The sequence below is a fragment of the Pongo pygmaeus genome, chromosome 12 (genome assembly GCF_028885625.2).
Source record: "Pongo pygmaeus isolate AG05252 chromosome 12, NHGRI_mPonPyg2-v2.0_pri, whole genome shotgun sequence".
Classification (NCBI taxonomy): domain Eukaryota; kingdom Metazoa; phylum Chordata; class Mammalia; order Primates; family Hominidae; genus Pongo; species Pongo pygmaeus.
Window position 1 is genome coordinate 117921297 of NC_072385.2, and position 9630 is coordinate 117930926.

The window sequence follows — 9630 nt, forward strand, 5'->3', positions numbered from 1 at the left end:
ATACAAATAGTAATATTCAAAAAGCAATAGTAATATACAAAAAGCAACAAGAAAACAACACATATTGATGATTCTTTCGTTTGGGAATTTAGCATAAGGGTGTCATACACTCTGCATTATAATGTTTGGAGTTTTTGCCTTACTCATGCATTACTTCTATAATCAGAAAAATTTTTTTAAAGGTATTATCGTAAAAACAAAAAAACAAGATTGAGTTTAATTTCCCTCCCCTTGGAACATGAGGCAGGTTTAGTGACTTGCTTCTAATGAATGCTATCTAATACCAATGTGCAGAAGTGACACTGTGTGACTTTCAAGAATAGACTGAAAAAGTGCTCCAACTTTATGTTCTCTCTTGGGATACTCACCCTTGGAACCCAGCCACCATGCTGTGAGGAAGCCCAAGCAACCCACATGGAGAGTCCACACACTGAAGTTCATGTGGAGAGGAACCGAGACCCCCAGCCAACAGCCAGCATTCACCACCAGGCATGTGACGCAGCAAGCCTTCAGTGATCTCAGCCCCCAACCTTTGAGTCTCATAGCTAAGGCCTCAGACATCATGGAGCAAAAATAAGCCATCCCCCATGTGCCCTGAACAAGAGGTGGGGGCAGAGGGGACAGTGGAAGGAGCATGGACATAGAAAGATCTGGGTTCCAATCCTGTATCTGCCTCATATTAGTTTTGGTACCTTACATAAGTCACTTACTTCTAAACCTCGGTTTCCTCATCTCTTATGAACTGAGATGTTGCAGAGCTCAGAGCAAAGTCCCCAGCATAAGGTCTGAGACATAGCAGATGCTTAATAAACTGTAAGTGAGCTCATCTGACAGCCCATCCAATCTTCAGACAGCTTTAATTGTTAGAAGTGCTTTCTTCTGTGTGGATGAAGTGACTTCTGCCTGCCTGGAATGCCCACCACAGACTCAGTCTTTCCCTGGCAAGGAGGGACGGGGGAGGACCTCCTCTCCTCCCTCAGCAGCCTTCAGACACCACTCCTTCCTGCCTCCACCTTTTGCCTGGTCCCTTTCCTACTCCCCACCGGGAGGCTTCTGAAGATGCAGAGGGCCTGTGTGTTGCTGGTGAGCCTGGACACATTGAAAGCCTTGTTTGCATGATAACTCCTCTTTGAGTCAGTTCAGCTGCTTCCGTCAATACAGCCCTCAGATAAGATGCTGTAACTCAGAATGTCTGGCTCAAAAGCAAACTGCTACAACTGAATCATACGTGCTGCGTTAAAGTCCACCCCCTTCTCTCCCATGCCTGGCCTCGCCACTGCACAAACAGAAGCCGAAGGGAAAGGTCCAATTATTCCATGGAGATTTAGCTACTGTATTGACAAAACTCAGCGTTAATTCCCAGAAAGCATTCAAGCCCTGAGGTGGGGGTGGGGGCGGAGGGAGGCAGGGAGAGAGGAAGAGCTGGCTATATAACTGGGTGAGAGTCATAGCCGCTTTTCAGCTGAGTCTGACCTAGTTTAATGAAATCAGGTCATCTGTGAGCTCTTCATTACCCTCAGACTAAACAGGACCCAACAGAGCAGCCAATGTCCCTGGCCTTTCAGAATTCTGCTCATTCGCATTATGACATTTTGATGTTGGGTCTTAATGCATGTTGACTTAGTGGCCTGGCCCCTCCAAAGGTAGTAAACAGCCTGGGTAAAGGCTGGGAAGTAAACAAGAGGGCTGATTTAAAAACCACACACACAAAGGCAGTGTAAATACCCCAGGTCCCTAGCCTGCATCCTCAGGGAAACCAGCAGACAAAAGGCGTGGAGTGTCCACGACCATTACGGCTGATGGATGGATGGAACTCACCTATTATCCTCCTGCCTTCTCACATGGAACTCGCAGCTTCAGCAGATCTTCAGGGCAGGGGCGGGATTGGAAGGAAATGAAATTGTCAATTTAGGGACAGTATGGAAGATTCAAGGGCAAATTGCTCCCCAGCAACAATTGTAGAGGACAGGGACAGTTAACCCCTTTGAGACTGTCCTATGGGCTGGTGATGGCTTTATTTGATCTGCTGCCCAATCTGCATTGTCCTGAAACCAAAGCCTGTGGTCAGGGAGGCTGAAAATGATCCTTCTTCTCCTGGTGCTCATTAATTGAACGAATTTTACTGAAGTAGATGATATCTGTGGGTTCCCTGCTCCTATCAGACAGCCAGACTATCAGGCTCAGAAAGTGCAGAGTACCGTATCAGTGCTAAACACCGCATAGGTGCTTCAGTGCACAGGCGTCTCAAGGACTGTATTTGGCGAGTGCTGGTGGTAGTAGCGGTATTTTTAACTCAAGATAAGTTTACCAATGGGCCCAGGCTGGTGAGGGCTGAGAATCATAGGAGGCAGGAGGGAATTCTTATGTACACTGACTGCTCTTTGCAGTCCTTAGACAGGTGTGGGGTCTAGAGTCTCACAATCTGATGAATTTGTTCTGGGTTTAACTAATGGTGTGTTGGCTTCTGCCTCTCAAGCAATGGCACAAGCTGGAAAAATTCCCTCACCTTCCCTCCTCAAAAAAACCTCCTTGCCAGTTACCTAATTTAAGTACCCAGTCCCTGTTCAGAGATATGTGAGGACTGCACAAGTGTGGACTGGGAGGAATAAAACATTAATTGTGGGTGACCACAGGCAAGAGGTGTCCCTTCTATGGGTTTTAGTTTTTCCATGTGTAAGATAAGGAGGTTTAATCACATAATCTCTAAGGGCTTTCTAGGAAGGGCATTGTAATTTTAAGGCGAATGCGATTCATCTTGAAGCGAATGTCTGCCTCCCCCACCCCAGGTAGCAGATGTGCCCTGAACAAGCCATTTCTCCGGGGCTCCGAGGGATCCACTGCTGACCTTGACTTCCTTAATCCCAGGCTCCGACACTGATCTGCTCACTCTCAACCCTGATACCAGCATTTGGCCTACATCTATTGTTTCCTTTAATGATTAGTAAACATGGTTGAACAGAGCAGAAAACCAGTTTCCTTCCCAAGGGCAAGGGACTACAAGCTGGTCTCTTCTGTCCCTCTCCTGAGCCAAGGGAACAAAAGGCACGGAGCCTGTGTCTGCGCCTGGCCTGACATCCAGACTTTGACTCTCCATGGAGGGAAGCAGGACCCCGACAGCAGAATGACAGCTAAGACTCTACTTTAGCCTGTCTCTACTATCTAATCAGGAAAATGGCAGGATCCAGCCTGTCTTTGCTATCTAATCAAGAAAATGGCAGGATCTAGTTTCCCATTGTGTCGGCATTGATAATATGTATTGAGTGACAGTGTCTGCAGTGAGACAATTGATTTGAAAGACAGTTTAAGAATTGACTAGTATTCATAATCCCAGCACTTTGGGAGGCTGAGGTGGGCAGATCACTTTAGCTCAGTAATTCAAGACCAGCCTGGGCAACATGGCAAAATGCCCATCTCTACAAAAAATGCAAAAATTAGCCAGGTGTGGTGGCATGTACCTGTAGTCCCAGCTACTCAGGAGGCTGAGGTAGGAGGATCGCTTGAGCCCAGGAGGCAGAGGTTGCAGTGAGCAGAGATCATGCCACTACACTCCAGCCTTGGTTACAGAGCCAGACCCTGTCTCAGAAAAGTAAAATAATAAAAAAAGAATTGACCAGGATTCCAGGGCTTAGAATTCCAGAATAGTAATTATCTCCACATGCATCCTTATTTATAGGAACGCCAGAGAGCTTGATGGCTTATAAGTTTCAGCCAGTCAAAGTTGAGAGCCTGAAAGAACATCTCTAATCAGAGTACCGGAAAAGCACAATGCCAAAAGAAAACCTACAGAAGGTTGGTCAAGTGATTCCCAAACATTTAGTCACAAAACCTTTTTTAGCAACAAAAGCCTACATGAAAACCAAATACATAAAACGGGACCAAGTGGAACTGTTCAGGTGAAGCTAAGCAAGGACCCAGAGCCCTACCTCCCTTTCCCTCATTCCGCCCCCTCCCCAAGCCCTTGAGGCCCTAGGCACCCCATGGAACCTCAAGAGTTTGAAGAGCAATGACCTAATCCCACCTCCTCAGTTTGTAGATGAAGAAACCAATGTCTAAAAAAATGAAACAACTTGACAGATTCCGTGTGAGTCAGAGCCAGAGAGGCATTGGATTTTCATCTCAGCCCCAAGTGATGCTAGCTCACCACCACATAAGTGCCTGCTTTTCTTTTTCCTTTTCTTTATTTTATTTTATTTTTTTTTGAGATGGAGTCTTGTTCTGTCACCAGGCTGGAGTGCAGTGGTGCGATCTTGGCTCACTGCAACCTCCACCTCCCAGGTTCAAGCAATTCCCCTGCCTCAGCCTCCCAAGTAGCTGGGACTACAGGTGCCCACCACCATGCCCAGGTAATTTTTTGTATTTTAGTAGAGACAGGGTTTCACAATGTTGGCCAGGATGATCTTGATCTCCTGACCTTGTGATCTGCTCTCCTCGGCCTCCCAAAGTGCTGGGATTACAGGCGTGAGCCACCATGCCTGGCCAAGTGCCTGCTTTTCAATGATGCCCTAACCAATCTTCATTGCTTCCTTACATTCAGAAGCTAATTTTAAAAGTGTCCTTTATTAGAATTGAAATAAAGTTTCAGCTACAGTAAGATGAAAAGGCACAACATTGGGGGTGGAAAGAAGCTGACCTGGAATTAGAAGGACGTGCTATTACTTTAAGTCATTTTCTTTTCTGGAAATTATCATTCTCATCTGTGAACTGCGGGGTGGTGTTGCGAAGTGGAAGACACCAACGTCAGCAATCTCAAGGTTTATGCAAGTTTTAAATCTAAACGTCACAAATTAAATTCCCAAAGTCATCTCCTCTGTATTCTCTTGTAAATTCCTATGAATTAGACAACACAGCTAAAATAGAAAACTTAATAGAAAGACCAGAAAATAAGGAATCTTCAAATATCCTTTTTTTTTAAATAACAAAGAGTTGGAACATAGGAAAGAAAAGATGAAATGTCAGGATCAATTCAGAATATCTAACGTCTGACTAATGCTAATTACAGAAAGATAAAACAGAGAGGAGAAATTATCAAAGACATAACCATTATTTTTCAAAAAATTTTCTAGAAGGAAAGAACATGAGTTCCAGGATTGAAAGTATACAGGAAAAAAAAAATGATGAGAAAACAGCCATAGAAAGTTATATCAGAGTAAAATTTCAACACATTGGGATAAGGAAAACATTTAAAGCCTCTATGGAAAAAAATTAAAATTCTCTTCCAAGGATTGGATCAAAATGGCGTCAGACTTCTCAACAGCAACACAGAATATTAGAAAACAAAGAAGCCACACCTTCAAAATTCTAAAAGTAATTTTAACATAGACCACTATACCCAACCAAACTAGCTAAATAATGTGAAGATAGAAGAAAGGAAATTTTAGTTAAGCAAGAACTAACAAGTTTTATGTTCTGTGCACCATTTCTTAGGAAGCTGGAATAGGTTATGCTCCATCAAAACAATAGATTAAACAATAAATAAGCAAGCAAGCAAGCTAGGAACAGACCAGCTGTCCTAGTATGTTAGGGCCGTGATAACAAAATGCCTTAGACTGGGTAAGTTATAAACAATAGAAATTTGTTGCTCACAGTTCTGGAGGCTGAGAAGTCCAAGATCAAGGCACCAACAGATTCAATGTGTGGTGAGGTCCCATTCCTCATAGATGGTGCCTTCTGTGTATACTCACATGGTGAAAGGGACAAACTAGCTCCTTTGGACCTTTTATAAGGGCACTAATCCCATTCCTGAGAGCTCTGCCCTCATGACCTAATCACCTGCTAAGGGCCCCACTTCTTAACCCCATTGCATTGGGAATTAGATTTCAACATACAAATTATGGAGGGACACAAACATTCAGAACATAGCAACTGCCAAAGCAGAAAAGCTACGATCATCAGTTGTGTGGCCTAAACAAGATAGGCCAGGTCAGGCTGTAGCATACAACTACAGAGGCCCTCTTCTTGTTACGTGTCCATTGTGGGTTGGCTATAGCTCTGCTCCATGTCCTCTTTACCCCAGATCTGACTTGACGTAGCATTCTCTATCTGAAACATTGACAACTGTCGTGGCAGAGGATAAAAGAGACCATGATAAACCATTTCCTGGTTCTAAAGTTCCTTCTCCAGAGTGATACACACTATTTACACTTCTACTTACATTTCATTGGCCAAAGCAAATTACGTGACAAAGCCAGGTATCAATGGGATACAGAAATATAATCCCCATGCAAGAAGGTGCAGTGAATATGTTTAACAAGCAGTCTACCTCATCCCAGGATGACAGCTGCATATTAGGTTCAAAAAACAGTCATTCAGAACCGGAGCAGAAGATGGAGCACTATGGGAGGGAGTTTTACAGGTGGGAAAATGAAACTGGCAGATTATCTGCTTTATAGAAGCACTGGCAAAAGAAAATGATTAACAAGCCTTAATTAAAAAGAAAAATATGTACATAGTACTATTCAAGTCAAAAGAGAAAAAAATGAAGAAATTATTAGCTCCAAAAGAAACAAAAATATTCTGTTTAAAAAGGGAGGTACTCATACAGTACTTGGTTCTTCAGTGAACAATATTTTTGTAGTAAAAATGTTAATACTATCAATTTAACTTCAAATTGTAAAGTAAGCATTATGGGGAGAATAGAAAGAGAGGAAGTGAGGGGAATAGTTATGAGAGATTGAACTCCTCAAGTCTACTCAAGTCGTGCGATGGTTAAGTATTCTTTCCTGGATTCTGGTTCTGTAATATCTCACTCTGTATTCTGGTGCTCCATCAGGAATCTGTAATATAGCCCGGCACAGTGGCACATGCTTGTAATTCCAACACTTTAGGAGGCTAAGGTGGGAGGATTGCTCAAGACTAGGAGTTTCACATCAGCCTGGGCAACATAGCAAAACCTGTCTCTTAAAAAAATTTAAAAAATTAAAAACTTATCCCTTCATGGTGGCGTGCACTTGTGGTCCCAGCTACTCTGGAGGCTGAGGCAGGAGGATCACTTTTGTCCAAGAGGTCAAGGCTGCAGTGAGCCATGATTGTACCACCACACTCCAGCCTGGGTGACAGAGCAAGACTGTCTCAAAAAACAAAAAGAATCAGTAACACGTGTTAATCCACCAGAAGTGCACCTGCAGTCAATATGCGCAATGCCTGGCATTAATAAACCTAAAAATACCAATAGAAGCATGTAGAAAGTGGAAAAACCAACTTAAAGTGCCAAAATGCATTGCCTTTAAGGAGGTGGGGAGGGATAGAGCAGGGAAGTAGAGTATGGATCGTAAATAAATAATGTTTTTTCTTAAATGATTAATTTTCAAGGCATCCAGACGTCATAAACAGAACCTGACATTATAACCACCCTGGCAGCAATGCAATTTTTCTCTGATGATTCGGAGGTGCTTTCAGGCCTGGCATGACTGAGGTCATCTTTCTGAACACCATTCCTTATTCTTTCCCAATGTGTTAGTCTTGTAGGAATTGATTTTATATTAGCCCTTCTAAATCCCAAAGAATCTATGTACTCTTTGGTCAATGCCCAACCCTTTCGGAGATTCTGCTACTGATGCTGGATAAGTCAGTGGCTTTCCCCTTGCTCCTCAGCTGACCAAGGAAGCACTGAGTGCTTCCAGCCCAGACAGCAAGCCAAGCCATGGTTGTGGAAATAAAGCTGTGGGAAGACATTGGCCGAAAGTATCGAAATAATGGAAGCTACTCCCTGGAATTCAGAAGCTATAGGTCATCGTCTCAAATATCACTAGGTGGAAGGTGAGCCGAGCTTTCAGAGCTGGAAAATTTTCCTGGGGTTGTTTTTCCCAGAAGGCTGGGCAGATGTGCATGCCTTTAAACAGATTTTACCTGGTGATAAAAGACAGCCAATCTTTCCAATAGTTTATTATATAATATATCCGTATGATAATATCTTTTTTTTTTTTTTTGAGACAGAGTCTCTCTCTGTCTCCCAGGCTGGAGTGCAGTGGCACGATCTCAGCTCACTGCAACCTCCGCCTCCCATGTTCAAGCAATTCTCCTGCCTCAGCCTCTTGAGTAGCTAGGACTACAGATGCCTGCCACCACGCCTGGCTAATTTTTGTATTTTTAGTAGAGATGGGGTTTCACCATGTTGGCCAGGCTGGTCTCAAACTCCTGACTTCAAGTGATCCACCTGCCTCGGCCTCCCAAAGTGCTAGGATTACAGGCGTGAGCCACTGCACCCAGCAATACCTGATATAAATATTAAAAATCACAGTCAAAGAAAAATGTGTAGCAATATGTGAAACTATGATATAATGTTAAGTCAAGAAAAGCAAAAATAAATGGATATATAACCTATAAATTGTGTGTGTGTTTGTGTGTGTCTGAATGTTAATAGGACCTACCTTTGAATGATGAGATTGGCCAATGTTTAGTGGATTTAATAAGAATCAAACGTTAAATAACAGATTTTCTTGAAGACTCATAAAATGACTATAGATAGAAAAGCAGGCAGAAGACTCAGAATTTAGTCCCAGTTCACCCACCAATTAACAGAATGACATTAAGCAAATGTATTAACCTCTTTGGCCTCAGTTACCCCATCTGTGAAACGAAGTGGCTAAATGAGAAAAGCAACTTACACTTTTTTGTGAAGCCCCATACCAGTATGGGGGCAGATGGGAGTGTTGAAGCCAAGGGGGCTCCTTGTCCTCCATACCAACCCTTTTGTCTAAATATACAATTATACAATCTCTAAAATCATTGCTGATTGTATTTATGTAATTTCAATATAGACAATCATACAACTAGCTCGTTTTCCTTCTTGCCTTGGGATCAAGAAGCTCAACAAAGGTAGTTCTCACCTGCAATTCTACCTTATCCCAACTACCTGTGATGCTTTTCTCTCTCTCCACACAGGATAGTCCCATGTCTCTTTTCTCTAGTCTTGAATGGCCCTGTTTCATTGACATGACAATTCAAACTCCTCCAACTTTTTTTAGAAGAGCAGAATTTTAATGAAAAGGTTTAAGCGCCATTTGGGTCAAAGTCAAGACTGGCTCTCCAGCCACCCCACCATGGACACTCATAGGAAACTATTAAATGAGTAAAAATCTGGAAATAATCTGTGGAAAACACACATACCTTTTATCTGTCTGTTTCCTAAATGGCTTATTACATAAACAAGCAGAAATATGTATAACATACCCCCCCATGTCTATCTGGGGCCCATCTTTGCCATTTATTTTTCTCATCCAAAGAATAAATGCAAGGTCCTCATCTAACCCAAGGTTTAGAGATCACACATATAAGATTTGCCAGTGGATTTACTCAAGAAAAGAAGAAATGAAACCGCTTAGCTCAGTCTTCCCATCAGGAAGGAGATCTTGTTAGAGAGTTTAAAAATAATGGCCGGGTGCGGTGGCTCACGCCTGTAATCCCAGCACTTTGGGAGGCCAAGGCGGGAGGATCAAGAGGTCAGGAGATCGAGACCATCCTGGCTAACACGGTGAAACCCCATCTGTACTAAAAATACAAAAAATTAGCCGGGTGCGGTGGCGGGAGCCTGTAGTCCCAGCTACTCGGGAGGCTGAGGCCAGAGAATGGCGTGAACCCGGGAGGCGGAGCTTGCAGTGAGCCCGAGATCTCGCCACTGCACTCCAGCCTGGG

The 9630-nt window shown here is 43.3% G+C and overlaps 1 long non-coding RNA gene across 1 annotated transcript in view; it reads right to left on the minus strand.

The window, feature by feature from the left end:
* Window positions 1–2068, minus strand: part of LOC129027028 (uncharacterized) — a 35335-nt gene extending 33267 nt beyond the window's left edge. The window contains exon 1 of the long non-coding RNA XR_008498141.1: window positions 1819–2068. This is a non-coding gene — a long non-coding RNA (uncharacterized LOC129027028). The remainder of the gene's footprint in view (window positions 1–1818) is intronic.
* Between the last annotated feature and the right edge of the window lie 7562 nt (window positions 2069–9630).